This window comes from Ambystoma mexicanum, chromosome 3q (assembly GCF_040938575.1).
Source record: "Ambystoma mexicanum isolate Mex_15411 chromosome 3q, UKY_AmexF1_1, whole genome shotgun sequence".
NCBI classification, from domain to species: Eukaryota; Metazoa; Chordata; class Amphibia; order Caudata; family Ambystomatidae; genus Ambystoma; species Ambystoma mexicanum.
This window is the reverse complement of record NC_090926.1, coordinates 451,830,325-451,855,428: the sequence shown is the minus strand read 5'-3', so window position 1 is coordinate 451,855,428 and position 25,104 is coordinate 451,830,325. Positions and strand designations below refer to the sequence as shown.

Below are 25,104 nucleotides of genomic sequence, written 5' to 3'. Positions count from 1 at the left end.
TTGGACTATGACCAATGTATGTGACATACAGTCAAGGCTGAATTTTAGAGCTAAGGTCTAGATTGTGGAATCCCCTATCTGCATCATCCGAGGATTTTGGAAGGACAATTTGATGTCAAATTCGGTAACCACTTAAGCATAAAATGACAATTCGGTCCTTTGCACCAACCTTTCTATTAAACGGATACTTCAAACAGAGAATATTTTTCATTGACTTTCTCAGCCGAAGTCACAGCAACTAAGAAAGCAGCTTTCCAAGTAACTAACCACAGGTCAGATATCATGGATTCTAACCATTTGTGAGATTGGATGAAGTCACACTAAATGGGAATGCAAGGGGCCATGTGGGCAGGTATTCCCACAACCTTGGTGTATTGCTACCAGAAGGAAGTACATAAGGATCTGTCAGGGTCCCTCCACATTCCGTCCACACTCCCCAAACAGTTGTTCATTATGAGATCAGGACCACATTGCATGCACCCTTTAACTCACAGGTAAGAAATGAGGAGGGAAGGGATATCCCGGTATACCTTAAGCCTCCAGTCCCAAGAAGAACAACCTTCACAAATGACCAATCTCTCAGTTGCCTTTTTATAGGAAGGTCACTTGGTGAGGTGGCAATGGGGGAGACACTTCATCTTTATATCCCTGTTCTTCCCCTGAAATTTGAGCTCAGCACTCCAAGGATCAATGGGGGCAGCAGCTAGAAGCGAACGATCAAACCGACCTACAGCCAGATTAACATACCTTCACCACTGCTTGTAGAAAACACTGCAGAAACAACCCTGCAGAGGTTCAGTTTCTTGGGAAACAGGAGGCTGGGTGAGACTCTGGGCAAGAGCTAAAGGCTAAAATATTTGTCTGCACCAATAATCTGTTACTTTCATCGACCTTCAAAAGGGCCTACATACATTTTAAACTACCAATAGAACATGAGAACAGAAAAACACCCGAATAAAATCCTGGGGAAAAGGGCAGATTATGAGACAGAACAAGACAGTAAGTACATCAATCACAGGCAAAAGGGGTTAATCAGTATAAACCCAGAAAAAAAAAATTATTGAGAACCCAAGAGGTAATGTCCCAGTCTGGACTACCCATACTGGGCACCGCAAAAGAAAGGAAGAAGCAAGAACAAGAGTGTTGGGTGCTTAATAGGTGCTATGTTTGACACATCGTAGTAAATGACGCAACAAGTTTATTGAAGAGAATGCCTTTTATTTAAGGTGGTAGCATTGTTGGGGTTGGTTATAGTGTTCCCCAACACTTCACAAAGACATTGCATGTTCTTTCCTGGGTTAGTCCCTAACAGAACTTTTACTTGCTCCACCTCTTTCTTCTCCACATCCGTAACTGAGACCAGGGTCGCTACCATTTCATTTTCTGCCACCTCCTCAGGGCTCTTACTCGTTCTCTAGGTTTAGGGCTTCTGCCCTTTATTTCTGTTCTCAGGGCCTCTGTTCTTTCCCGTTCTGCCTACCCCGGAGGCTTCGTCTTCACCTTCTCAGTCTTCCACTTGTCAAAGGCCTCTGCCTGTTCTTCCTCTGCCCTTTTCTTGAGTAGGGCACTGGCTGCCCTTTTCTTGAGTAGGGCAGTGGCACATTTTACAATCAGCCTCTCTACTCCGAGAGGTAAAATGCAGCACTCATCTCCAGATCGTACAATCTGCCCAGCAAGCTTCCTCATCTTTCTGGTGCTTTCAAACTGCCCTTCCACACCAGGTTTTACAGCCTGCCCAACTGTTTTCCTCTCCTATCTGGGTCTTGCAATCTGCGATTCCACTGCGGGTCTTACAGCCAGACCAGCAAACTTCCTCTCTGCTCCAGCAATCTTCTTTCTATTCAACACCAAACATCATGTACAACAAAACTTTTCACACTTATCATGGGAGCTGCCCTTATATAGAGCTTGGACTGACTAGCGTCCCGCTGATTCATGGCCACTCTGGCACGCTCCATGACATGGTTACTTTGTAGCCCGGAGTTCATGGGGAGGCAGGGTCTTTAAAAGGGGAAATACACCATCATAGACGCCACTTTAGTCTGTTTGTTGCTGACTGGGAAGGCGCTGTTAGTTTGTTCCCCCATTTCAGGCTCAATGGGTTCCCTTCTCAGATTTTCATTTTGGTGACCTCTTGTTCCAAACAGCTCAGGGAATGTATTGAGCATTACCTCCTGTGGGGAGGGAGTTTTATAAAAACGTTTCTCCTATCTTTGGTGCAGTGATGGTATTCTTTCCCTTGCTTTCAATATATAGAGTGGCTGCAGCTGATTCTGTCTCCATTGTACTGGCAGGGAGAGACATGGCTCTGCTGTCTGAGTGTCCATTAACTGTATGGGTGAGGAATGGGCTTCCTGTTGCATCTATGCATATGGAATGGGTGAGGGGTACTTGTTCCCTAAGGATACCCCGTTTTGGGGGTGTAGTACACTCATTATCTTCCTGACTCCAAATCCATAAGCGCATTTTGCTAGTCTGGATCATGTTTCTCTCGTTTGGGAAAAGGGAATTATGGGAGATGCAGTCCCTTTCTTGATGGTTTCCAAAAGGGATTGGGTCTATGCCCGGCGATGTGCTTTCATTGCAGACACCAACTGTTGGGGATCTGGGGCTACCATACCCAGATCACTCTATGTGAAAAATTGACCAATAAACATTCAGTGAGGACTGATAGGGGGACAACCTGTGCATTTCCACCAGGCACAGGTCAATAATTGTTTTCAATATTTGTAGGTATTTATGCCTTTTGTGCAACCCTAGTCACAATTGCCCTCAAGGGCTATTCAGTGAACCCCTCTGTATTGGATTAGACCATGGGGTTCCTCCTAGTCTGTACAAAATGGGTTGCAAGTTAAACACGTTAATTTTATTTATTTTCCTTGTTCTCCATTTGTACAGTTTTGCTGCTGCGAATTTCTTAAAAAATGTTATTCCAGGGCAGGTCATGATTTGGATGCTCCAGATCTCAAACCGTGGTCCTTAATTCTTAGTGTCCACTTCGACATTCCAGCTGCCCTTTTGCAAGTTCCAGGGTGTGGGTATTGTGTTGACAAAATAATCTAAAAATGCGCTCTACCTTTTCAGATGGAGGGAGCTCATAAAAATCATATCTTCTACTTGTTGCCCCGTTTTTCTTTTTCTTGGGGTCAGTACTGGCCTACCGGTTTCAGTGGTTCAACATCAACTATGTCCACTTTCTTCAGGGCCACAACAAAATCTAATTGTGTTGTCCAAACCGATCTTAAATGATCTCTGCACATCCTCCCACCTACAGTGGAAACACCAGAGGGGCGGGGAACAAACTAAGGGTTTCTGATTATTCTATGTTACTGGTGCAACCCTTAACTTAATCCAGAGCGTTGAGGATCATGCTTACCCGACTTGTGTAGATTGTAAACATAGAGGGGGAGTCCCAGAGTTTCCTGATCTTGAATCAGAAGTGTGAACCTGTAGATAATAAGTAGTCTATCAGGTACAGGTATTGAGGGCAAATGAATTAAATACATTCATTACATTACTCTGCTTGTCGAATCAACACTAGTGTTATGCTGCCTCCGTCCCGCCTGAGGCGGACCGCGTAAGTAAACAGTTTTTTAGTACGTTTTTAGATCATCTCGCTAAAAATGTGACATGCTCTCTACAATAAAATGCGCTCTCTACAAAAATTGCGACCGCTGGTAACGCCTTCCTGCTCAGTCCGGCTGCTAGATGCTGTCAGGTCCCTGGCTTGGATCGTCTCGGTTAGCATAAGGTGTTTCATCTCTGTTCTACCCGTCGCTGCAGCCTTTCCCGTTTCCAGAATGGAAATCGAGAGAGGACTCCACACCATTAGCGCACGGCTCGAATGCCTGGATTGCATTGGTGTCATGTTGGAATGGGGTCACGATTGGAGAGGTTGAATAGACGAGGGCACCGTTATTGTTAATCCCTGAAGATCAGAAGTATATTATCCTCTATCTAAAGGGACATATCTCGTCTAGATGTATGGGCCATTTTGTGTGTGTTCAAGAACCCAATGTATGTCGTTATATGCAGGCCTCAGTGTATGCATGTTCTGTATTAACAGGCTTGAATGAATAGTGGACTCTCATATCTATATCGGCTAGATGGCTATGTGCTAATTTTTATCCATCTCCTGGTTCCTAGTCCCACATGTGTGGCCATTCAAAACACTGAGCCGGTATCACCTAACACAACACAGACCCACCACCACCAACATTTCAGAGTATTGCCACGGCAGGTAGGTTCGTAAAGCCCTGTAGATTTCTCATAAGGTCTCCAGGGTTTGCCAGTTGGTTGGTTCATTCAGCCCAATCCGGTCGCTCCGTAAGCGAAAGATCCACATTTGTTCCCGTTTGTACAACAGGTTCTGTATGTTACCCCCTTTGTTGGAATGTTGATCTTTTCTATTATGGTCCGGTGAATTCAGTGGGGCCGTGATTTTTGGACACAAAGTGTTCGACCATCGGGGCTGTCACTTTTTTCGTGCAGATACACAATCAGTGGTCCGCCAGACGTGTCTTGATAGGATGATTCGTCATACCCATATAACGTAGTCCGCAGGGACATGTAATCAATTAAATAACATTACTACTGTTAAAATATGTAAAGGATTTCTGACTACATGGATAGTTCCAACCAATGTCGATCGATGTAGTTCTGCTGGTGTAGGGGCAGGCGCTGCATTGTCCACATGTGGTATGTCCCATTGGAGGGGGTTGACTCCACAATGTTGTTTGTGTGGGTTCCCTAGGTTCTTTGTATGCATTTATGAGGATGTCTCCTAAGTTTCTCCTGCTTCTCATTGCAAATCTTGGCTTTTCCAAGCTAGTCTCTCCAACATTTAGGATGACCCACAATTTCAGTATTTCTTTTTTCAATTTGTTGGTCATGGGTGAGAAGCTGAGCACAGCTGTAATTTTCTCTGGTTCTGATCTTTTTTCTCTTTGTTCCAATGTCGTATCATGGGGGATATTTTTGGCCCTCTTGCGTGCATGTCTGATTATTCGCTTTGGATATCCTCGAGCTTTGAAATTTTCCGCTGGATGGTTTGATTGTTGAACATAGTCTTCTGTACTGGTGCAATTACGTCTGTGCCGGAGGAACTGTCCAAATGGTAGGTTAGGTCTCAGGCTTGTGGGGTGATAACTGTTGAAGAGCAATAATGCATTCCGATCTGTATTTTTATTGTGTACTTTGCTCATGATCGTTGCATTATTTATCACTACTTGTAGATCAAGGAAATGAATAGACTCCTTACTATGAGTTTCGGTGAACGTAAGGAATCTGTTCTGGGCATTTAGCCAATTCATGAAGTTCACCAGGTCTGCTTTGTTGCCATTGAATATCAATAGTACATCGTCTATATATCTTGACCACATTTTTATATTCATAGACCAGGGGTTTAGCTCATTGTAGATTGCATTGTCATCAAATTCTGCCACATATAAGTTTGCCAGACTGGGGGCGAAAGTGGCCCCCATCGCGGTGCCTGAGATCTGGTGATAGAAGGTGCCTTCATGTAGGAAGAAATTCTTTGTTAGTGCAATTTCTGCAAGCTGCATTACTAAGTTCACTGGTGTTTCCATTGGAGGGATCTTATTCCGAAGTACCTTTTCCACCACTTGTAGAGTCGCCATTTGTGGTATTCTAGTATAGAGCCACACTATATCTAGTGCAACTAGGATTTGTGAGTCCTGGTTGAACGGTTGATTCTTGATTAGATGTAATACAGCCGTAGTGTCTTTTAAGTAAGATTTCATTTTGCATACTACTTGTTTGAGGAAATAATCTACACATTGTGACAGAGGTTCTAATAGTGACCCTATGCCAGACACAATGGGTCTTCCGGGAGGTGATATCTTCCCCTTGTGTATCTTTGGTAAAGCGTAGAATGCCGGTTTTCTGACTGATTTTGGGTTCAGAAATTCATATTCCTTCATACTGATATGTCCTTCACTGGCTTCTTCTAGTATTGGTACAATTAGTTGTCGGATGTTCTCCAAGGGGTCACTCCCAAGTTGTTTGTAACTGGTGTGATCCCCAAGTAATCCCATCACCATTTATTTTGTATTCTGTGGTATCCATAATCACTGTTGCCCCTCCCTTGTTAGCTGGTTTTATAGTAATATCGTCATTGTCTGCTAGGGATTTCAATGCTCTTCTTTCATTTGTAGTAAAGTTGTTGGAGGGCCCTGTTCTTGTTCAATTTCATCCAGCTTCTTGTTTATTGCTTTTTCAAATGTGATGGATTCGGGGGTGATCCCATTCGGTGGTGGATAATATATAGAGTTCCCCTTCAGGTTAGTCACACTCTTCTCATTTCTTGTTGTGATGTTTCCAAAGTATTGTTTTAGACGTATCTTCCTAATAAACTGTGCCAGTTCGATCCGTGTTTGGAAGGGGCCATGGGTAGCTGAAGGCACGAAGGATGGGCCTTTCTGCAGTAGTTTGTATTGATCTTGACTTAAGACGCAGTTTGATAAATTCATCACAAGCGACATTTGGCTTGTGTCTTGCCTAGTATCTTGTATATGTAATGTGTCATGATTTATTCTTTCATTGGCTTGGTTCATAGTGGTTGCATATTCCACCCTGACCTCTGCTCCTGGTCACCCATGGTGACTTTTTTTGCTGTTGCCATTGCCCTTGGCCTTTGTTATTTGGTTTTCCCTGCCCTCTGTTGAAAAGAGGGGGGATCCGATTGGTGTTTCTTGTGGTGTTCTGTGGTAGCGAGAAACCTACATTATCTGATTAGCGCCAGAGCTCATGGCACTGGAGGTGCTGGGTCCACTTGTATTGGCGCTTCGTGAGCTCCCACTTGAGAATGTCCAGTTATGTGGTCTAGTACTCTGGCCAGATGTACGGTTTCTGATATATCTGTTCTGTTGTTGTTGTTGTCCAGTAGGCGCTGCTCCATTTTTATTTGGATCTTCATAATATTCCCCAGTAATATAAGGATGTATTCTTTCTTGGCTGAACATGGTGATGTCCTTTTTAATTTCAAGATCTATTTGTTAAAGTTGAATTTCTTGAACTCCTTCATTGTAGTATCCATTTCGTCCAAACTTTTCTTGAATAGTGCAAGGGTATTGGCTGTTTTTAATGACTCTTGTTTTTCCTCTATCTCTTTCATGAGCTTTTCTGATATTGTTCTTGCCGTGCTTATTATGAGGATACGCCAATCCCATGTACACTTATTGGAGTTATAACTCCAATATTTTCTAAATTGAATATGTTCAAGGAAAATTCTGGGTTCAATTCTGACTATTAGGCCCATTGGAGCTGCAAATGCTACTTTTATTGTAGCTTCAGTACACAACCACAAGGGCTGTCAGAAGGACCAATAAACACTCAGTGAGGACTGATAGGACTGAACTTGCAAAAAGGTAGTGGGTGTGTCGAAGTGGACACTAAGAACTAAGGTCCACGGTTTGAGATCCGGAGCATCCAAATCATGACCTGCCCTGGAATAACATTTTTTTAACAAATTAACCACTGACAGAATAGTAAGTCCAGATACCAGATTTGCCTCCAAAGCCCTGGAGCAACAAGTATTATCCTGCAGTGGCACCGAGTGTGTTGATCACACGTAAGAGGAGTGGAAACGGAGGGAAGGCGTACGGGAACCGTCCCTCCCACGGGAACGAGAACCTGTCCCCCATGCTCCTTGTTTGAGGGACCCTGCTGGCAAACCTTTGGCACTTGGTGTTTGCCGCCATAGTGAAGAGCTCGATCTGGGGCTGGTCCCATTTGCTGAACAGAAAATCCACCTGGTCCTGGTGAAGTTACCACTCGTGGCAAGAATGTATTTCCCTGCTGAGCGAGTCCGCAATGTTCTCGACTCCTGCTAGGTGAAACAGGACGAGGAACATGCCATGACGAACAGCCCAGTGCCACAGGTCCTGCGCCTCCTTGGAAAGTGCTGGAGAGCGAGTCCCCCCTTTTTTCTGGATGTAGAACATGGTGGAGGTGTTGTCTGTGAAGATCCTCACCAGATTACCCTTGGACAGGAAAAAAGACTTAAGGGCGCAGAACATTGCCTGAAGTTTCAGAACGTTATGATATGATATGGCATTTGTAACGCGCCTATACACAAGTGTTTCAAGGTGTGACGAGGCAGGGAGGGGGGGGGGGAACAGCGGGAGGACAGAGAACGATCCTACTAGGCCAGGTGTCATTCAGACCGCGCAAGTGCAGGGGTTGGGGGAAGGGAAAAGTGCAGTACAAGGTAAGTAGAATTGAAATAAATAGATAAATAAATAGGGCCAGCTGGTGGCATCAAGCATTCCTCTGATATCTGTCACCTTCTTGAGGAACTGGACCTTGACGTCCTCGGTCTCACTGAGACATGGTTCACAGCCAGCTCTGTCACCAGCTTTGACACACTCCTACCTGACGGTTACAAGATCCTCTCCATGCCCAGGCCCAACCGTGCAGGGGGGGTGTTGCCCTTATCTTCCCTGAGTGGATTCCTGCCATTGTCACTCCTACGCAGACCTACTCCTCTTTTGAATGTCTTGTCTGCCGACTCTCTCTCTCTCTCCTAGCCATTCCCTTACCGTGGCTACTATCTATCGGCCACCTGGTCAAATTTCCTCCTTCCTCTCCGAGTGGGCTGACCTCTCCTCCTCACTCCTGTCCACTACCACTCAACTCCTCCTTCTTGGTGACAACATCCACCTAGATGCCTCCTGTCCCCCCACTGGACTCTTTCGTGACCTCTGCGACTCTCTCTCACTCTCTATTCTCCCATCTGGGCCTACTCATTCTGCAGGGCACACTCTTGATGCTCTGATCTCTTCTGACCTTCCCCTCTCAGTCCCTCTCTCCACTCCTTTCTCCTGGAGTGATCACTTTCTCCTATCCTCCCACCTCACCCTCCCTAACCCACAGGCCAAGACACCCTCATCATTGCCACCCACCTTCTCGGTCATCCGACCCATGAAGCGCGTGTCAGTTGAGGCTTTCGATGCCACCTTCTTCCCCCCCGCCCCCTTCGGCTGACTCCCACCCTGACACAGCCCTCTCCTTGCTACACTCTGCTATTTCTGATACTCTTGATATCCTTGCCCCTGTCATGAGAATCCGCCTGAAGCCCAAAGGCAAATGTAACTCCTGGTATGATTCGGATCTCGTCACCCTAAAACGCAAGTGCAGGGTGGCAGAGAGGAAATGGGTGCTTCTTGTTCATCCTCTGACAAACTGGCCTGCCGCCTGCTCCAAAGGCAATACCGTCTCTCTGTTCTCACCAAGAAGAGAGCCCTTATCCAAGTCCGCATCTCTGCGGCATCTAACAATTCGGCCGAACTCTTTAAAATCTGCAAGGAGCTCGTCACCCCTGCTGAAGTCTCTACCTCTCCTGTCCCCTCCCAGGCCCTCTGTACTGCACTGGCCTCTCACTTCATCTCTAAAACTCAGGACATCCTGTCCTCACTCTCCTCCTATCACTTCCCTCCCTCGCTTCCCTGCTCTTCCTCCGGCCCTTCTGCAGCCACCCCTCCTCCCTCCTTCTCTGCCTTTCCCCTTTTCTCTGCTGACAAAGTTTCCAGACAAGTCCGATCTATGAAAGTCTCGTCTAAACAGGTTCACCCCTGTTCCTCCAAAACTATCAAGGACCACATCGACTCCCTGGCTCCTGCCCTGGCTGACTTTTGCAACCTCTCCTTCGCCTCTGGAGTCTTCCCATCCCCCCTCAAGCACTCCCTTGTGCACCCTCTTCTTAAGAAACCCTCTGGCGACCCCTCCTGCCCGGCTAACTATCGCCCAATCTCCATCACTCCCTTCCTGGGCAAGCTCCTGGAGAAACTGGCCATCTCCCAGCTTAACCTCCATGCTGAAGCTGTTGGTAGTCTTCATGACCACCAATCCTGCTTCAGAGCGGCCAGAAGCACGGAAACTGCTCTCCTGAACATCCGTGATGACCTGCTCTTGAACCTCGACTCCAACACTCCGTGTGTTCTCATTCTGCTCGATCTCTCTTCTGCCTTTGACACTGTCAACCATGCCATCCTGCTCAACCGTCTCCGCGATAACCTGGGTATCACTGGTCAGGCTCTGGCGTGGCTGACCTCTTTCCTTTCCAATCGACCCTCCCAGGTCCAACTTGGGTCCTTCCTCTCTGACATCTTTTTCTCCACCTGTGGTGTTCCCCAGGGATCTAATCTCTCTCCCTGGCTTTTCAACCAGTTTCTGGCACTTCTTGCCCACCGCATCGCCGCCCTCTGCCCCAACTTTCAGTGCTATGCGGACGATACCCAGCTCATTTTCAGGCTACCCTCGGCCTCCTCCTCTCCTGCCCTCATCTCTGACTGTCTGTCTGTCTGCTATCCAGGAATGGTGTGCTGCCAACGACCTCCGCCTTAATGCTAGTAAGACTGAGATTCTACTCATCGGCACACCCACTCCCTCCTTCCCTGCAGCTCTCTGGCCAGCCTCTCTTGGGCCTCTTCATGCTCCTACCTGCAAGGCAAAAAACCTCGGGGTCATCTTTGATTCCACACTCTCCTTCTCTCCTCATATATCCGACGTCTCTAAGAAGTCACACTACCAGCTGCACCTCCTCGGAGGTATTCTTCCCTTCCTCTCCTTCCCCCAGAAGCTCACTGTCTCCCGAGCCCTGGTCCTCTCGAAGCTGGACTACTGTAACAGTCTCTATCTTAATCTGCCTGCCTCCACTCTCTGCCCTCTGCAACTCATCCAGAACAGAACTGCGAGACTTGTCCTTGGCTTCAAGCCCAGGGACCGTATCTCTCCAGGACTGAAATCTCTACACTGGCTCCCAGTGGCTGCGAGGATTAATTTCAAAACCCTCTGCATTGTCCACAAGGCCTTCTGGGGCCTGGGGCTTAAATACCTGCAACTCTCTCTTCCTAAATATCTTCCTTCCCGAGCCCTTCGCTCATCCGTCTCCAACTCCCTCAGGGTCAGCCGCTTCTCGAAGCAACGAGCTGGGGGTAGATCTCTCTCCGCGGCAGGAGCCTCCCTCTGGAACAGCCTTCCTGCCTCCCTGAAACTTGAGGAGAACCATCTCCGGTTCCGGAAGCACCTCAAAACCTTCTTTTTTGCTTCTGCTTTCTCTCTCCCTCTCCCCTGCTAATTCTTCACTAAATTCTGCACTGAATCTGAAACTTGGCCACTCTCACCGACCTCGGTCCTGGGCCCAGCCACTCTCCACTTGCACTGCCTCCCTGGCAACCCCTGCACTGCGGGACGTTCTCTATATCCCTACAGCCCCCCCTTCCCAGCACTTGTCTGCACTTACCTCGCACTTGCCACCAGCTGGCAACTAAACGTTGATGTGGAGGTCCTTCTCCTCTGGTTGCCAGAGGCCTCTGGCGTGCAACTGTCCGGTGTGGGCTCCACATCCCTCTAGAGAGGCATCCGTGATGACAGTCTCCTGTTGAGGAGTAACCTGAAACAGAACTCCCTGGACCAGATGTGGCCGTACGCCCCACCAATATCGCCCAACGGAATTCAATGTTGAGCGAGATCTTGACTGGGGTGCATAAGTCGGGTCCCGAGTGTACGGCTGGTTCAGGCCTGCTTGGGGGTCGGAGCTCTGCCCTGTGGGTGGCGCTGCCGATGTCCTCCGCTGCCTTGGGAACGACTCCTGTATGCTTCCTGGGTGTAGGAGCGTGAAGGTTGTCAGTACAGTGTATAACAACCCTTGGAAGATCTTCCTGGTTTCCCTCTGGAAGAGCGAAAGGACATCCATCGCTACTGCAAAGCTTGCAGGGAGCGTGCTGTCTCTATGTCAGTCTATATTGCTTGTAAGTACTCGTCAAATGCCTTTCTGAAGAGGTGTATTCCCCGTCGAACTGTATATATCCAGCACATTCATCTGCATGTCCGGGAGGAGGTTTGTTGCCTTCAACCAACCTTGGCGACGCAGGGACACCCTGTTCCCCATTTAGTGAAAACCAGTGTCCACTGTGTTAGGCAAAGTTTGAATGCAGTACCCTCTGGAAACACTACAAACAACTCTGACTACAGGTATAGGTAACCCAACCTTTGGTATAAGCTTGTAATACACCGTTCTGGGAGCGTGTTTAGCAGCCAGGCTTATCTCAAGAGGGGAAATGTGAGCTGAACGGAGGTACACAAATTTACAGTTACAGGTATTCAAATAAACTCTTACACTCGGGGTTTCTTGCATAAAAAGCCTTTTTCAGAAGGGAGCAATAGAATAGTAACACACAAATATACTTCAATACTGTACATTCTTAGTTTCTAAATCAGTAAATACCTATTTGGGATAGCCCACAGACACAACCTACACCCACAGGCGACTTCAATAACAAGGGTGCTGGGGACATTAATATCTTACTGTTGGCATTTAGAAAACTTTTAGGAATGGGTAAAAGGCAAAGGTTATTAGAACACAAGGGACCACAAATATTCTTAAGCAGGCAAATACTTTTAGATCCTCCAAGAGTCATCATACAATTCAATAGGCTAAGCCAAAGTCAATGAGCAAAAGTCTTGTATAGGATGAAGCACTTCTGGTAAGTAACTGGAAAAGTCTTTGCACCGGTTGTTCACCGAGTCTTTGATGAAAATAAGAATCAAATGTAGGGCCACAATCTGATTAGACTTGTGAGTTGAAGTGTCAAGCAAATCTACATTATGAGGTAAATTGTCTTAGATTTGTTTTACAGTACCTTTGAAATGAAGAAGAGATGCAGCTGATGACTTCTGTTCCTGTGCAGCTCTGGAGATCTCACTGCTCCTGGGCCTCAGCCGTGGGGACAAGAGGGAGGACATCAGGGGATTCCTGCAATGCACTGGGATGGTCAAAACTTGCAACCAGCAAACTTCACTTTCAGTGGCTGTTCAGTGTTTCAGCTCCTCGTGTCTACCGCAAATAGCAACACTGCGGTTCCTGGCTGTCGAGATGGACTTTCCTTGCTTCTGGAGTCCCGCACTCTGTTGGGGGGGGGGCTCAGGCATGGTCAGTCCTGCTTCTTGGGAGTCCGGAGGCTCTTCCAAAAGCTCTAGGCCAGCTTAAAAGCAACGCACACAATCTGGTGTTCCTCTCCCTGGCTATACGGTTTCCAGCAGCAACTCTGTGGAAATTTAACCAGCTCCGAGATGGATGTCCAGGTGGCTTACTTTGGAGTTGATTGGTAACACCAACTCAAAGGGAGAAGTCGCACTTGCAGGGGCTTCTCTGTCGATGTGAACTTGGTGTTTCGGCACTGCAGCAGGGCTTCATCGTGCAAACCAACAGTCCTGGAGTTGCAGCAGGCATCCTCTTCAAGCTCTTCTTCCGTTTCATCGTCCAGTGGTCGACTGACGTCCAAGCCAAAGGACTTGCCTTTTAGCCAGTTCTTTCTCATTCATTCCAGCCTATTTGTCAATCACCCAGCAGGGTTGCTGTCCTTGCCGGACAGTCAGCCGGCCAATCACCACAAAGTGCATTTGGGTCTCCTAGGAGACTAAGCACAGGGAGTTTCAGGCACCTCCCTCACTTCCTGCCTACCCAGACACTCTGGAGCCAGAGGCGGGTTTCACTTGGAAACCCTGCCAAAGGCGAAATCAACAAAGAGACCAAACCTGGTTTGGCGCACAGAGAAAATCTCTAGAAGGACCTTTCCACAAAGAAATGGCGAAAAAAGAAGACTGGGCGCCACTTTGACAAAGATGGCTCTCGCAGTTGCTTTACAGCAGCTGTGAACGCAGCCCGCGGTAAATGCAAACCATGGTAGTTCAAAAGAAACCACTACCACCAGCCATGCAGTGAGGAAAGGGTAACATAAAAAATGTTACATGAGGATCGAGACAAATAGGATACTAGGTAACCGCTCCAGCACTCTATTGTAAGATAGTGTGTGCTGGGTCTAGAAAGTTACAATGGTAAGTAAAGTCAATTTCACTTTACTGCTCTGGGAAACAGTAGTTTATACCAGAGAAGGTAGTTAAACCTTTGGGAAATCTGGAAGACTTCCCTGTTTCACTGCACTGAAGGTGCAGTGTGACACATGTAAAAGATGATGCCTATGGAGTTTGTCAGACTCCACAACCAAAAGAAACAGTGATAAAATTCACATTAAAATACACGAGAGTGGGAAAAAGGGTCAGGTTAAAAAAAATCAAGTCCTCAAAATTCAGCAAATTTGCTGGGGGTCTCTAAGGTGGAGGGAATTAGCAAATTTCTGAGGATTCTCCCTAACACACTGTCACTGATGCCGTGATCCATGGCTGCTTCCCCTTCCTGAAAGAGTTCTAGTGCCCCAACCTGTTCATCTTCGGGCAGGAAGTCCAAAATAGGACTCAACTTGAACCATAGTTCCCGGTCATATCAGGACAAAATGGCTAGGGCGTGAACTGCCTTGATGGTAGAGGTTGCTGTATAAATGATCCTCTTGCCCATTGCATCCAGCTTCAGAGGTACCATAGCTGCCGATGACTGGTTCGCCGAGTGCTTCCTGGCTGTGGCCGAGACCACGGAATCGGGTGAGGGCTGAGACCTTAAGCACCCGAGGGCTGAATCTGCACCCTGTACTACTTCCACATGTCCCGTTTGGTCGGGCCATACTATGGTTTCTCATTAGAGCTAGGCCTTCCACCTAGATGTCGTCCGGTAAGGGACTCGCACTGATGGTACAGGAAGCCTTCTTTCTTAGTCTCATTAGGAACTAAAACAGTTCAGGGATCCTTGACATGACGGAATGAAAGGATCCAACTTTGTCAAGTGGGGAGGCCCTATGGGGCTTGTATGCGTGCAGCGTTCACCCGTCGGCCACGATGAAGTAGTCGTCCTCGTCTGTGCCCGTAGTCGTGAGAGCTGTGTCCGTGTGCAGGGTTGGGGCTCCAGGTGAGGTCTTTTCACGACGAGGTGGTGGAGGAGGAATCTGAAGATGGTCTTTCTGTTTTGCAGGGGCAAGCTTAGCCTCAGAGGCTCTTGCGGGTTCAGTTGAGGCGTAGGTCCTGGAAGCATCCTCTGCTGGATTTCAGTGACCAGCATGTGCAGGGTTGTTAGAATGTCCAGTGACATGTCCCTAGGTCTATGGGTGAACGGAGCCAGTGGTGTAGGGTCTGGGCTTATGCGCCTCCTCCTTGCGAGTAGAGGACCCTTAAAGATCCATATGGCAATCGTCCTGCAGATCATTGTCCTCGTCCGTACTCTTGTAGATCTGCTCTGGCCTGTCCGGAGTAGGCCGCTGGTCCATGTACTGGGGAAGGTCTCACTCTCCTTCACAGGTGGCTGCTGGGTTTGTGCGGCCGCCGGGTCTTTCCCTGAACCTGGAGTGGCCGCCGTCTTTGTTGCTGCCTCCGCAGCTGTATCTCGCCTCTGGGGTAATGACACTCGTGGACCGGTCGACATATCCTTCGTGAACCCAATCTCCTTCAACAGGACGTCATTGATTTTGACAATGTGCTCGTCGCTGCTTTCGTCGACGGTGCCATCGTTCACTCCATTGGCCTGCCATGCTGCAAGGTCTTAGCCAGCTTTGATGGGTCCTCTCAGGATTTATCCCTCGTAGGCTTATCCGCAGATGTTTGGACGGGGTTAAGGACTTTCTCTTTGAAGAGGCCCCCTTCGTCGGTAGGCTCGCCGTGGAGGACAACGGTGATGGAGATTGCCTTCTGCCACATTCGGAACCCGCATCAGCGGCGAACCCAGCAGTGACAGCATCGCAGAGATTGGTCTTCTCTTGTACCGCCATGAGCGGGGTATCCTCAAAGGATCTCAACCCCCTCCTGGAGGGATTTCACCTCACGGACCGGCCGATCCTAGAGGAGGCTTAACCCTCCCCACAGCTGAGTCAGTGGTCTTGCTTGGCTTTATCCACGCCGACAGCCTGCTGTAGTGGTTTTTTTGGTTTTCTTCGAGAAACCACGGCATACCTCTTCATCGTGGTCCAGATGCAGGCAATATAAGCATTTATGATGCCGATCTTCCATGAAGACGTTTCTTAATCCACACTTTGTGCAGCACTTAAGAGGCTTTGACTTTCCTTCATCTCTTCAATCATGGCTGAAAGGCACGCAGTAGGCCCAAGGCCGGGTCTTCTCGAAACTTTGATGACAATGGATGAAGATCTTTGCCGGTAGCGGGTCCCTGCTGCCAGTCTCCCTCCTTCGGCGAAGATAATCAAGCAAAAATCGGTCAAACGATTTTAGAAAAAATATTTGAAAAAAACATGGAATTAGCTTGGAGAGCAACTTGAGAACTCCCAACAGTGAAGCGTGCAGTACAAATCTGAAGATGGCCACCAAGGATGGAGCAAGGGAGAGGACTGTCATTGGATGGGGGCAGTATGACCCAGAGCACAGTGATTGGTTTAGAGGAGAAATACAGTGTTAAAAGTGAAACTTTCTTTTACTGAGGATTCTCAGCCATACATGGAATATTCATGAGCATGTGCTCGAGAACAATAGTTACAGTTAAGTAACAAACCTTCTCCAGGAACAGCAATTTAATTAGAGACCCTCTTCTCTCCCACAGTACACCTCCCTCTGCCTAGGCATTTGAGTGCCATACTCCTTGCAGAAAATACCTTCTTTGCCCATCCATCTACTCCTTTGTCGTCCCTATGTGGAGGGATGCTAGGGTAAGTCGCTTGCTTAGATGTTGCTTTAGCTGCCTGCACAACCATAGTGGGGTGTTTCGACAGGTAGTGGGGGTCACTACTGGAAGGGCGGTACTTCTTGGTAACGTTTTTATTTAAAGCCACATTGGTTTCCCAATTCGTTGCCACCCTTTTTTGCAGGCAATATGAAACAGTAATATAGGATCAGACTGAGGACCCTTATCTAGGATGTCTGTTAAATCATCCTGTTCAAATGTCACTACCTTGGCCATGAGTGGTCTACTGGATGCATCAGCATGCTCCCCAGCCTCTGGTCTCCCAAACTCCAACTCAGGTGAGGTGTCCACCCCACTTGCTGTCTGTAGGTTGTCAGCGGTCTCTCAAACTTGACTTGACTAAAAAAACTCTCAGGTACATTTGGCATACCATATTGGAGGCCAAATGGAGCCTCGTCATCTGATTGTTCATTCTCCTCATATATAGAAGATTAAAATAGTCTTTTCTTGGCAGAGGTGCATAGGTCTTCTCAGGTATGAGGGTTTTTACAAACAATGGATCTGATGGAGGAGTCGTCAAAACGTTTTTCATTGGCGCCATAGGCTTTAGTGGGGCGCTCAGCGTCAATGGCGCAGCTGGCAATGATGGCGCAGCTGGCATCGATGCCGTTGGTGTCGAAGTCGACGGTTTGGCTGGCGAAAGCGCTGCCGAAGGTGTCGATGGAGTCGACAACCTCCACTTATGCTTTCGACTCGACTGATCCTTCAATATTACGTCATTGGATCGAGGCCTCGACAGCTCCCGATGTGGATCGGGCCTTCATCCCGGGCTCGAAAGGCGTGCAGGATTTAGGTTGAACCCTCCTTTCCTTCGGGCTTCTTTCAGAGGCGTGGTAGGAGCATGGCTTTGAGGCTTCTGTTTTTCAAATATTTTGAGCATCTCTGCTCCGAAGGCCTCCCACTAGGCTGGAGTGGATTTTTTAGTTGGGCAAGATACCCTCTCAGGGGAAGCGTCCGACGAAGTCAAAGAAGGCGACCCATGGGGCCATCTCTTATACTTCAAGGACAATGAGGATTGGTGAGAGACACTCCTCAATCTCGACCGCTTAACCTTCCTCCGAGGACAGTCGCTTCTCGACTCGTCGGTCAAAGGTTTTTTGGCGGGGATAGGAGATTTAGTGATTCGACCTACCTTCAATTTCCCCTTTTCATTCCCGTCTACCCCGAGGCACCACAAACATATGCAATGTGGATCGGTCAATGACATTTTCGACCCACAATCACAACACTTTTTGAACCCGGTCTTCGGGGTTGTCGGTGTCCACGAAGGAGACATTTCATTCTCTTTCGAAATAAAGTCATCACAAAAGTGAAGAAGGGCGCCATATTTCTCAAAGCTAAAGCATTCGCGGAAAAACAGAACTGAAGATGAGGAATACGTGAGAGGACACAATCCATTCGAAATACAGTTTTAAAGTGAAAATGTGTTTTTCTTTTACCAATGATTCCCAGCCTGACGACAGGGAATATTCATGAGCATGTGAATCCATGGTAGACCCCATGCTAGAGAATTTCTAAAATGGCATTGGCTGTCTGCTTGCCTTCAGATAAAGTCTTAAGTATCTCAGACCTTCGAGGATCATGGACCCAGCTTACTTGGTCCCATTGGGCTCTGTAAAAACTGGCCATGAGGGTAGTATTATTCGTAATATGCACCTGGAAATCAGCTGATGTTGCTACTTTCTTCCCAAAAGCATATATTTTTGTTTCATATTCTCTATCTGGCAGGGTCTCAGAAGAGGCTAGGGGGTACCAGCCCATTTACGGGTGGTAATAACCAGTGAATCTGGTTTTAAATTACCCTTGATAAAAAAAAGGGCTGTTGGTGGAGGCTTTAAGTCTCTCTACATGTGCATTAACAGCCCTCGTTTGTGCAGGAGTAGAAAGGGACGGTAATAACCATCTTTTTGTTGAGAATATCATCAACAAACTCAGTGTCATCTTCGGACTCTTGGGTCTCAATTTTGAAATAATCTACAGCCGTTTTGCAGGAGATCATCATATAACTGATCATCAATGAGAGAGGATAAAATCGGACCATTGGTGATGTCTGGAGATTGGATAGCATAATCCTCTGTCTCAGTGCCAGGATCGTCTTCTAGAGAAGCATCTTCCTCATCTGAATCCAGTTCAGTTATGGACTTTGTAAGGAAGGCATGGTATCAACAGTAAGACAGACACAAGTGACCACAGTTCAAGGGTGTTTATTGAACTTCAACAAGGGTATGATGAACGCCTATCTAATCGTAAATCTACAGAAGGGAGCAAGCTACGACCATCAAATAATAATAATGCAGTCCTGGTGGAGTCTCATCAAAATAAAAGGGCTAAGAAACCTATTGCCAATCCTTACCTCTAAATACAAATGTGTGGGGTAGTGTTTATGAAAAAGAAAGAATTGTTCACAAAAAATATATGTCAGGATGTTCAGGCCGTTGGCCTGCCTTGCCCACGTTTCCAGCTGGGGGTAAGGCGGTTCACTTGAGCGTAGCACACTCTCTGACTTCTTCGGCACAAAGACACAGTTCAATTACTAGCATCAGGGCCTACTGTGCCCAAGTATCTTTACTTGGTTCAGAGGGCCCGATGTACCAAAAACAAACAACAAGTTATTTTCCTCTTACAAGTACTCAATTCAAGTGATTCACTGTTCACCCTGGACCCCCCTCAGCCGGGTTCAGATTCCCTTCGCAAAAATCCAGAGAATATTCTTTCTCGGGTGACTCACGGTTCACCCTGCATCCCCCTCAGCCAGGCCCAGATCCTTCTTTGTACACAATTAGTCTCCCTGAGCCGTGTTCGGACCAATTTCAGTTTGCATTAACTATCAAAGACTTTTGAATGTGCACAGGTGCTAGCTTGATGCAAAGGGCCGATGCAAAGCAAGTGATTCTAAGCAAATCCACAAGCCATATAGACCTGTTCAAGGAAAAAAAACTCTAGCTGAAGTACAATGATGGTGAGTAAATTTACTGCAACAAAACCCTTGAAATTGAGAAAGTCGGGACCGGCTTTAACTCATCGCTTTCCAGTTGATCATAATGACATATGCCCAAAATGCCAATTTGTATGGTATAGTAAATTCCTTCTCTCATAATATATATATATGTGCTCTTGGACTTTTCAACAGGAACGTGCTGAGTTAAGCAGCTCCTGAGTTTCCCAAAGGGCTGAATTTCAAGTGTTTTGTAGCATTGGGTTTACTCACCTTAACTAGGCTTCAACTAAAGTTTTTTCCTTGAGTTTCAAGGGTTTTGGCATAGTTTGTTTTCATGCCCACTATTGTCACGGCGAGCAGAATACAATGGTCTCTTTGGCACCGGTGGAGGCGGTTACTTTGTGGCTCTCTGTTTCTTGTATCAAAGAATACCAATATGGCTCCCGCTTCTTGCAGTAGAAGTCTAGCCTTTTCTGCACAGCGTATGACGTTGGACGTCAGGACCCGGCGATTCTGGGCGGCAAAGCTGTTAAAGATCTACAGGATCCGGAGCCCGACGCATTGCTACTCCATTAGCCATGACACTCTAGTAAGTTTTATTTTGTCCTTGTGCTCTTCTTAACGTATGAATGCAGTTCTGTATCTCTTTCCTTAACTAATGTCTTTCCGTTGCTTCATGTGCTTTTTCTCAGTGCTCCTGGTATTGCTGCATCTCTGTGCGACTTGCTGCCTTTCTCAACTTTCACACATCGGTCCTGCCCTGCCGGTGCTTTAACTACGTGACACAGTGGTCCTGCTTCACGATACCTTCGAGGGTTTTCCTTGAAGAATGATTTCTCTCTGTTCTTACTTTAATCAGAGAGAAAAGGGCTGCTGCAAGTACCTTCCTATCTTCTGCTTGGTCCAGTCCTATACCCAGGTCAGTGTACCTGGGTGTGCGTTACAACTGTATATTTTTTTGCATCTTTGGTCATGGCCGTGTTGGCTGTATATCATTCAGTGCCACTGTACATTCTTCTGCCATAGAATGCAGCTGTGCCTAATATATATATTTTTCAGCACCGCTGTCCATTGCCTTTGACCATGGCCACTGCATATTTTTAAATCATTCCTTGCTTACTAGCCATGGCCTTCTGCCGTTTAAAACGCTATCAACGTCACTTTAGCTGTAAAAATATATACTTTAATAGCTTTTTTTCTATAGCCGCAGTTACATTGTAATGAACTACAGATACCCTCAGTTATTTGTAATCATTATACTTGCCGTTATTGGGAAAAACTGAAAACAAATACTATTTTGCTCTCCCAGGCACTCGCCAAGTGCCCCCCTAATTTGTGCCTGCTCCTCCATCCCCCTTATGGCCACCTCACCTCCCCAGCCCGTTCCCATTCCCCCCCTCCAAACACTTGTTTCTGTGATGCAGTTTCAGTTGAAATGTCGGGTAGCCACTGTCATACCCGAGGTTATACGCGAGGGAATGTGAAAAATGTTTGAGCCATGTGTTGCAAACTTGGTCCCTAGCCCACCCCCAACTCCCAACTTTCACTTGGTGTCCTCATGCCTCCCCGCCACCTATAGCCTGATGGCATTTGCATGTTTTTTTACCTACAAATGGCTTTTTTCTGCATTTTATTTTCCGATACCCTGCGGTATAACAGTGGGCAGTTCTCGCATCGAGGAAACAAAATAAAAGATGGCTGCTGTTTCATTTCTAAACACCTGGATTCTCAAAGTACCTATGTAGATAAAGCCATTTATTTTGGAGAAGGGGGCTCCGTCAAATATTTTAAAAAGTACTGGACAGAACAACCCCAAACCACAAAAGGATCGATTCATGTCCAAGTTGTTTCAAACCTGGTCCAAATCCATCCAGCAGTTTTGTCTGGGCGGCGCAGCAAACATTGACCTTTTTTGTCTATGGAAAATGAATGGGGACCAGGCCGAAAGAGTGCTTTATTTTGTTTTCTTAATAACTTATTTTTTAACAAATGTTTTCCAAACTTTCCAATTGGGGGGCGGGAGGGTTTGGGTACTATTGGGAGGGAGGCACCAGACATACAACTGTCTGCAACATTTTGGCCAAATCCGTCACGCAAGTCAAAAGTTATGAGCAATTCATTTATTCGATTTCCTATGCAACTCCAGCTCACCTAACTATAGGGTGGTGACCACCGCCTTATAAGATATATGGATATCAGGCCTCCAGATAAGGGTTGTACCAGGCCTTTTTACGCATCAACATCTTGTAAATACAACAGCATTACTATTTTCCTGCATACATTTACACACAAGTTTAGATCAGAGGGCAGTGTAAAGGTCAGGTTACTTGACAGAAACCAGAACACTTCTTTTGATTTTTATCTACATGAATGTCATTGCAAGCCATGGATAAAGCCTCTGAAATGGATTGTATTTCACTGAAGTCTTATAAAAAAAAACTGCACACCGTGACAAAAGGAATTGTTTCTTTCCGTTCAGCTTCTTTTGTGTAGGGTGTAGATGCTCATGGAGCAAACTGAACCCCTGTGCATATTTATTTTCCTACCATTTTAGGATTGTATAATTAATAAGATGGAAAAATTAGTTGTAACTGAGAATTAATCTTTGGTAACAAATTATGCTTTTTCCCCCACTGAAAGCAAAGCAGTATTGCACAACTTTATTTTTCAGAGTTCCTGTGCTGTGTGCATAACCATGCAGAGGCAGATCATGTTTACACTTATAATTTAATGTACACTCCAATTATAAAAACAGTGTGTAAAATGATGAGTCTGCACGGTCTAGTTTACATCCATTCAACCTTGCAGTCAATGGGGTACGCTACTATAAATGGTCAGTGGCAGCAGAGTCTTTGCTCAAGATTGACAGACAATCACAGGTGTTATAGCCTCTCAAATCTTCAAGAATACAGTTAAAATAATCCAAAACCTGACTTCAGGAAGTGCAAGCACTGTTCAAAAACAAACAAATGAAAGTTACATTTGTGACTGAAATAGAAACTCGGCAAAACCGGTCCCAGTATAATCCAGATAGGTATTTAACTTCATGTAGCACTTCATACGGTTCGTCCAACATCTAGGCACTGTGATTATTATACGTCAGTTGATACTCAGTGTACAGACCTCTGAAGGCTCTTAGACAATAAAATAGCTCAGCAGGGTGAGTGCTTGCTGCTTTGATCTGTGCGTGATCTGTAGGTTGCATGTGTTAATCCCAGCAAGGCCAATTCAGCCATTCATCCTTTCAAGGTCAATAAAGGAGTACCAGCTTTGGTTTGGTGATAATTGTGATAAATAGTTTCTATGTACAGCGCTCTGCCAAAAGCACAATATAAATAATAATTTGACCATGAAAATATATATATATATATATATACACACATATATATATATTCAGTGAAAACGTTTTGTTAAAGGGGCGTTATGATTCAGTTCTAAAAAAAAAAATGTTTTTTTAAAAGGGACGTTAGTTACTTTGCACCAACAACAACCTATCCATATTATGGTTATTACAAGTAAAACCGAAAAACCCCAGAAATTCGCCAGTTATGGTAAGCTAAGCAACCACAACTCGCGCCACCACCGTGCACTGCTAAGACTAACACCCATGACATCAAAGATAACATCACAATTATAATTGAGGACATCACTGATGACATCACATGTGCAGTTCCTTTTCATGAAAAGTCTCTACAAGGGGTTGTGAGTATCATGGTGGCCGGCCAAAAAGTGTGAGAGGTGATTGCGAGATGTATTATGAACTACGTACTTCACACCGCAAAACAGTCATATGCTTTAATTAGTTTGGGGACCCCACCCATGTCCAGCGGACACCTGGACGCATGCCCATCTCATTCCCTGTGTCCTAGGGACACCGCGCCTGTTTGGAACTGTCTGTTGCACGTGTGTCGCACTTTTAATTATTTCGGGGAGCCCAACACTGTCCGCAGGACACCTATGCGCATGCGCACAAGGGATCCCCCGCAATAGGTGTACTGCGGACAGCCGTCCCATTCGCAAATGTCCGCAACATCACCATGTGACCGCACCCACGCTGAGCGTCGGTCCTTATTTTCGAATGGGGCCCGGCCCTCGGACAGCAAAAAACTGCTTTTTGGGCAAATCCAAGGTGTTTTACTGTGAAACTTCACCCTTGCAGAGGTCCCAGACCATGGCCATTTTTTTGAACTTTTTGAGACCAGCACCCCTATAAAAGGCCGCATCCCAGTGCTGCTCCTCATTCTGTTTTTGGATTTCCAACACAGAGCACTTAGCAGTCATTGGCATTTTATTGCTGGATTGCCGATTAGAGCACTTGGATATCATTGGCATTGCTGTGGTTTTTGCCTCACCAGGACTACTGCTTCAGGTTGCTGTTAAACTATTTAACACATTGCTTTGTTCCTGGTTCCAGACTACTATTTGCTGAAAATGGCATCCATGGCTACCTCTCCTGCTGCCTCTGCCGCAGCAGCACTCCCACACCCACCACCACCACCTCCCCAAGTGCCTGGAGAGGGGAACAGGCGTGACGATGCAGAGGAGCAGGAAGAGGATGAAGAGAATGAGTTGGTGGAAGTCCCCACTACCAGCTCGCAGCGTGAGTCTTGGGTGTGGAGGCTTTTTACCACTGTTAAAACGACCCGCAAAATGTGGATTAGTCAATGAAAAAGAATAGCTGTACGTGGACAGATAGGCCGCAATAGCAGAAAGGCAAGTCGTGCATGACAGAACGTGAATGCCAGATGAGACACAAAGGAGAGAACAGTGTCAACCGTAGCTTGCCTGGGATCTAGCTGTTTGGCTAAACACAAATGGCAAAAACTGAGCCATTTGCTCCTGTACTGCGCCCTCATAGAAGGCTTCCTGGCCGCTTGGATAATGCGTTTTTCTTTGGACAGATTCAACTGTGCTAAAGATCTGAACTCAGGCACCAGAACGCCAAGCTGAACGATTATGGGGAGGGGTGCCACATCTGATGAAGAAGGCTGGGAATCTACAGCAATCTGATCGGGGAAGTACCGACAGATGCTGTAGTTCCGAAAACCAGAACCTGGCTGGCCACCACTGAGCCATGAACAGGAGAGTGCAGTTCGATGTGCTCCTGAGATTGCAGAGCAACCAGTGAATCGGAGGTAATGGAAGAAAAGCATAAACTTTCATATTGTGCCATGGTACCCCCCAGGGACGATGCTCCAAGCCCGTTCCTGGATGCATTAAGAAGTAATTTCTTGTTCGAAGAAGTTGCAAAGAGGTCCACCTCTGGGGTGCCCCATTGGTGGAAAAATTAGAAATTACTCTTAGTCCCCTTTCCTCCATACTGCATGGGCGTCCCTTCCAAGGGACGGGAGACAACCTCTTTCACCAGAAAAAACCTTCCCCTTTAAATATAGAGGCGCGCAAGGGTGCGGCCCTGGGAGCATGCGCTGCCCTGACTCCGCCCTCCAGCGCCACACCTCAGTCCCCATAGACGCATCGATAATAACTAATATTGCCTAATGATACCAGTTTTATAAGGGGGGGGATGGTGGGACGTATGGCGGATAGGGGACTAAGGATTAAGAGTATGTTA

The 25,104-nt window shown here is 46.6% G+C and overlaps 1 protein-coding gene across 1 annotated transcript in view; it reads right to left on the bottom strand.

Moving 5' to 3' along the window:
- DIAPH1 (diaphanous related formin 1) overlaps nucleotides 1-25,104 on the bottom strand; it is a 1,645,861-nt gene that overhangs the window by 1,143,516 nt on the left and 477,241 nt on the right. The gene's annotated exons all lie outside the window — the stretch shown is intronic.